The following is a 6,895-nucleotide window of genomic DNA, read 5'->3' as shown; positions in this document are numbered from 1 at the left end:
TCATTCCAGCTAAGCATTCAATAAAGAATACCTCAGCCAATATGTGCATCTTTTACCCATGTAATGATATATTTTGCATTCTTATTCAAATAATATTGAACTTGGCACTTGCACACACACACACACACACACCTCTATCACGTCCTCCTCCTCCTCTCACTCCTCCTCTCACTCCTCCTTCTCCTCCTCCTCCTCCTCCTCCTCTCACTCCTCCTCCTCCTCCTCTCTCCTCCTCCTCTCTCCTCCTCCTCCTCCTCCTCCTCCTCCTCCTCTCACTCCTCCTCCTCCTCTCTCCTCCTCTCTCACCTCCTCCTCCTCCTCCTCCTCCTCCTCTCTCTCCTCTCCTCCTCCTCCTCCTCCTTCTCCTCCTCCTCCTCCTCCTCTCACTCCACCTTTCTCTCCACCGCTTCTAAAGTTTAAAGCGGCCATATGCTTGAGTAGGTAGTGTGAGAGTTCCAGTGTGGTGGGCCTGATGTCCCTTCAGCCCTCTCCTCCTCCAGGTGTGCGCTAGCTAATGTGCTGCTAACACCTCCAATGAGTGTGATTGAACCAGACGCATGGGAAGCCCCAGGAGGCTGGAGGGGTTCATGGAAATGTTTGATTACATTTGGCGGGTGCAGGCTGTTTAAAGCCACAAGCTGGTTTCTGACGAGCATTTTATCATGAGCCTCTAAGATGCTCGCTTTCTTTACTTTTATTTTATTTTGATTTTGCTCTCTCTCTCTCACTCATTCACTTTTACTTTTCAAATCTCTTTCTCTCTCTCTCTCTCCCCCTCTCTCTCTCCTCCTGCTCATGTGCCTAATATAATCAGTCCTCTATTGTCTGCTGGCTGATTTTTCTAGTGCAGCAGAACCATAAGGGGCCCCGCTCTCTTGACATTCATAGAAGAGACGGATGAGACGTGCAGAATTCCATTTCCCCTCATGTATTCAGCCATTTCACAAGGAGGGCAGTGGAGGAGGGGCGGGGGTCAGGTGATTAATCGACTCTCACAGGGTGCCCAAGGTCAGTGGGTGACCAAACACCCCCACTCCGACTTTTAGAGACCCCCGCTCCGACTTAGTCATTTAGAGACTCTCCCTAACGCTCTGACTTAGTCATTTAGAGACTCTCCTAACGCTCCGACTTAGTCATTTAGAGACACTCCCTAACGCTCTTTCTTGATGCGCTTTCCACACCTTGCCTAGCTGTTAATCTCACCGCACAGCTATCATTCGAAAGCCTTTTATTTTTTCCCCCTTTTCTGTTCCCTTTTTTTCCGGAGATGTTTACGGAGACACGCTCCATTTCTCTCTATTCCGCCGCTGCCGCTCGTACTGCGCCGGTGGACCTGTAATTAAATACCCACGGTGCCACAGTCTCTCTTCGTCTCCCGCACAATGCCAACCCCCGAGGAAATTCACTCTGCAGTAATTCTGTCCTTCTCGGCTGCTGCCGCCGCTCTTAAATCTTCACAGGTACGACCAGCGGAAGTATCGCACACAGGCTGAGTTTACAGCCTGCGCAGAAATAAACCTACAAGACAACAGCCAGCAGTCCTACTGGTCCCATACATACTGCCAGATCTGAGCCAACTCAGGCCAGGATCTGGCCCACATCCGATAGGTGGAGGTGGTTAAGGATCTGGTCTTCCAAATGGAACACTGGACGATTGGGAGTTCAGATCCGAGGGCTGCTACTGTTTGTACCCCGCTGCCAGGAGTTGTTCCAGGGGGACTGTCCCCATAATTAGTTTGTTTTAAATGAACAGGGGTACTGTCCCCATAGTTAGTTCAGTTTAAATGAACAGGGGGACTGTCCCCATAGTTAGTTCAGTTTAAATGAACAGGGGGACTGTCCCCATAGTTAGTTCAGTTCATTGTAAATGAACAGGGAGACTGTCATGGCTGAGAGTTTCTGCTGATTGACCAATAATGTTAAATGACATTATCACCCGGAGAGAAGAAGTACTCTTTTCTGATTGGCTGGTGGGGTGGCTATTAATTCTAAATAACAGGACACCATTCCATATCAATGCTTATGAATGGTAACTAGAACAACCATAGTAGGACTACGGTTGCAGGCTTCGCAACAATGGAATCAACTGTAAACAAGTAGCTAAAGCTGTCCATGCTGCCAAGTAGCTAAAGCTGTCCATGCTGCCAAGTAGCTAAAACTGTCCATGCTGCCAAGTAGCTAAAACTGTCCATGAAACTGTCCATGCTGCCAAGTAGCTAAAGCTGTCCATGCTGCCAAGCAGCTAAAGCTGTCCATGCTGCCAAGCAGCTAAAGCTGTCCATGCTATCGCTGCTACAGGGCCAATGGAAGTTGTGCAACAAGCTGAACTTGCTTCTTTTTAAACAAAACTGCGCGTTTCCTTTGCTTTACAGTGGCAACCGGGTGATAAGCGTGATAACGGCCTTCGAGGTGTTTTTGCCACTGTTTGCCATTGTTTCATGAATGTTTGCCAGCTGGAAATGTTGACGCTGGTGTGCATTAACCCTTAAAGGTGTAGGTTTTTGAACATTCTAAGTTCCGCAACAATTGAAGGTTCTAAAATTCTATGTTGAATTCAATGAACTCAGATATTCTTTAGAACGTTCATTTCTCAACATTCCCATCACACCGGTGTGACGGTACTCCAGCATCTGGGATGGCCCCGCTGCCAAGTTAGTGCCTTGCTCTAGATCTGAATCTGGACCTGTGGAAGAGTGAGCCACTACCTGGGAGCCCTCAAACGGTACCCACCAAACAGCCTCTCATTTTACCCCCTCGAACGGTGCCCACCAAACAGCCTCTCATTTTACCCCCTCGAACGGTGCCCACCAAACAGCCTCTCATTTTACCCCCTCGAACGGTGCCCACCAAATAGCCTCTCATTTTACCCCTCTCATTTTACCCCCTCGAACGGTGCCCACCAAACAGCCTCTCATTTTACCCCCTCGAACGGTACCCACCAAACAGCCTCTCATTTTACCCCTCTCATTTTACCCCCTCGAACGGTGCCCACCAAACAGCCTCTCATTTTACCCCTCTCATTTTACCCCCCTCGAACGGTGCCCACCAAACAGCCTCTCATTTTACCCCTCTCATTTTACCCCCTCGAACGGTGGCCACCAAACAGCCTCTCATTTTACCCCCTCGCTGTCCAGCTGTCCGTAGCTCTTTGTCTCTCTCTCTCATTTAGTCTTCTCCCATCTAGCTTTGTCTTTGCTTCTCTCCATATCTATCTTTTTTCTCTCCCTCTTTTCTATCCATCTGTCTTCCTCTCTTTCTCTCCATCTATCTTTCTCCCTCTCTTTCTCTCTATCTATCTTTCTTTCTCCCTTTTTCTCTCTTTCTCTCTCACTCTCTTCATCATTTATTCTCTCTGCTCCACTTCCCCTCATCTAAAGCGTGTGTGTGTGCGTGTGAGTGTGCGTGTGAGTGTGCGTGTGCGTGCATGCGTGTGTAAGTGTGCGTGTGTGTGTGCGTGTGCGTGTGTGTGTGCGTGTGTGTGTGTGTGTGTGTGGACGTTTTTGTTCTGGCTTTAATTGCTGTGGGTAATGGAGACAGTTGTTCCCCCTCACCTGCTCCACATGCCCTTTGTTTTTTTCACATGGAAATGTGTGTGTGTGTGTGCGTGTGTGTGTGTTTCTTCACATGGAAATTGGATGCTAATCTAAAGGTCACAGTGGACCCAGAGGAGACGGGGCAGTAAGAGTGGTTGAATTGGCCGTGGAGGAGACCCGTGCATGCCACACACACACACACACACACACACACACACACACACACACACACACACACACATTCAGACTTGTGTTCAGTGTGTGTTCAGTGTGTGTGTGTGTGTTCAGTGTGTGTGTTCAGTGTGTGTTCAGTGTGTGTGTGTGTGTTCAGTGTGTGTGTTCAGTGTGTGTTCAGTGTGTGTGTGTGTGTTCAGTGTGTGTGTTCAGTGTGTGTTCAGTGTGTGTTCTGGCCACTGTGGAGAAGCACTGCTGCCACCTACACATGCATGCATCTGCACGGGTATAGACAAACAGTAACACACGCACACACACACACACAGACACACACACACACACACACATTTTAATTAGCACTAAAACACACAGGGGGACAGAGTCTCATGGTGCGCTGACATTTTCCAGTAATCTGTAAGAGTAAACGAATCAAGCATATGCAAGCTTGTGGGGATGCAGACACAAACATATACGCTGACACATACACACACGCATACACACGCACGCACACACACACACGCTGACACATACACACACACACACAGGCACACACACACACACACATACACAGGCACACACAGATAAAAGAGGAGAAAGTGGGCGAGATGAGGAAGAGTTGTCAGGGTGAGAGATGATGAAGACCACCATGCAATAACATGCCACCATGCAATAACATGTCTAGCTAAAGATAGACCACCATGCACTAACATGTCTAGCTAAAGATAGACCACCATGCAATAACATGTCTAGCTAAAGATAGACCACCATGCAATAACATGTCTAGCTAAAGATAGACCACCATGCACTAACATGTCTAGCTAAAGATAGACCACCATGCAATAACATGTCTAGCTAAAGATATGCACTAACATGCCACCATGCACTAACATGTCTAGCTAAAGATAGACCACCATGCACTAACATGTCTAGCTAAAGATATGCACTAACATGCCACCATGCACTAACATGTCTAGCTAAAGATAGACCACCATGCAATAACATGTCTAGCTAAAGATATCAAGGCTGTCTGCGGCAAGATGATTTTTTCCCTCTCTCTCTCTTTCTCTCTCTCTCTCTCTCTCTCTCTCTCTCTCTCTCTCTCTCTCCCTCTCCTCCCCTTGCCCTGCTAAGCTGTGTGTTACTCCTCCAGGCCTTTATTCCCATCTCCTCCTCTTCACCTCCATCACTCCCTGCTCGAGAGAGAGAGAGAGAGAGAAAGACAATGCATGCTCTCTCTCTTTCTCTCTCTCTCTGTCTCTCTCTCACACACACACACACACACACACACACACACAATCATCCCAGACAAATGAACATACTACCGGTGACTTTCTCTGTTCCCACTGAGAGCACTAGTGTAGCCAATTGCACAGAGAAGGGCATTGTGGGTAGGGTTTGTAGAACATGAGGGTGTACAAGATGGCATGGGGGGGGGAGAAAGAGAGAGAACTGAAAAAGAGAGAGGGGTGGAACAAGGGATACGAATGAAGAGACGAGATAAAGAAAGGGGGAGCACAGAGAGACATGGGGAGGATGAGTTGGTGCGGGGTCGAAATGAGAGATACAGAGAGAGAGCGAGAGAAGAAGAGAAAGATGAAATGCTATGAACAGAATGAGAGAGAGAGAGAGAGAGAGAGAGAGGGGGTGGATGAGAGTTGTGTGTGTGGGATAGGGCAGATATGACAGGAGGGATCATTCATGGACTTCCTGGCTGAGTACGGTTCCACACAATTATCCTCTTCTTAATTACATTGTTGGAGCAGGCTGGAAATCTTCCACTGTCACAAAAGAGATCGCAGACGGATCACTCCCATTAGCATAGATATTAGGCTCTTGTTACACCAGGGCAGACACACACACACACACACACACACACACGCTGGTTGCCTGAGCAAATGCACACAGACTCGAGGCCTAGACGAGGTGAAAAATGCTCACCATTAGAGGAGACACTCTTGGGATCGACCCAAAGCGCTCCCGTGAGAGACCACCCCGATAAACAGCACTACATACACAAACAAACACACACACACAAACACGCATAGATAAAAGCACCCAGGAAAATCTGGAAGGCAGAAAATGCATAAGTTGCCCCGCTTCAGACGGAACAGCATTTCATCGTTCCATTTGAATTCCTACGTTTACTGTTAGGCTTTTTCCATTCCTGTCATAATACACACACACACACACACACACAACCCCTGTACAACCTCACAGGTACTTGGGGAACATTTAAGGGTGAAAGATGTAATAAGGGGAAGAGTTGGCTTGGGGAGTGCTGGCTTTTGGTCAGGATTAGGAGCCTTTCAGAGGCTCTGACAGTGACATGTAGCAAGGCTCTGCCGCTTGGATTAGCAGCTGCTAACGCTAATGGAAGAGCACTGGAGTTTGTCAGCGCTAAGCTAAGCCTCTCTGGGCCATGTCAAGGCTCAGGAATAGGGGGAAATAAGTCATATAAAATAAAATAAAACTCCATCCGTCGTAAAAATCAACTCCATGTCTGGTGGTGGTAGTTCTTCCAATTCCTTCTCCTTCACCACTTCTTGTCCTGCATCCTAAATGTCTTCCCTCCTGGTGAAGCTCTACCATGTTCCTCCTTTGACCCTATTTTTTGTTTGTCTTGTCACTGTGTGTGTGTGTGTGTGTGTGTGTGTGTGTGTGTGTGTGCTCTGACTGTTCACATCATCTTTTCCTCCTGTCTTTGCTGTCTTGCCCCCGACCCCCGCCCACCACTACTCTTAACCACCTGAGCCACTCTCCTCTCACACCCCTGGAATAGTCACTTTAAACACAACACACACACACACTAACACACACATACACTTACACACACACACATACACTTACACACACACATACTCAGACTCACACACTCACATGCTCACCCACACACATGCTCACACACAGAAACTCATGCAAACACACACACACACACACACACTATTACTATTGCTCCTGCTTTGGACCTGGTCTCCAACTCTGCCAAGTGGCACTTCCTCCGCCACGCAGTCGGGTGAATATGCATGAGGCTCTTGTGGCCACCGCGGCGTTGAGTGATTGGCAGCGGCGAGGATTCCTTCATCATGGCAGCGGCGAGGATTCCTTCATCATGTCAGCGGGGGGGTTTGGAAATTAGCGGCGAGCCGATTAACTTGTTCAGCTTTTAATGAGCACACGCGCATTCCTGA

This window comes from Alosa sapidissima, chromosome 2 (genome assembly GCF_018492685.1).
Source record: "Alosa sapidissima isolate fAloSap1 chromosome 2, fAloSap1.pri, whole genome shotgun sequence".
Taxonomy (NCBI): domain Eukaryota; kingdom Metazoa; phylum Chordata; class Actinopteri; order Clupeiformes; family Clupeidae; genus Alosa; species Alosa sapidissima.
Note: the sequence above shows the minus strand (reverse complement) of the source record.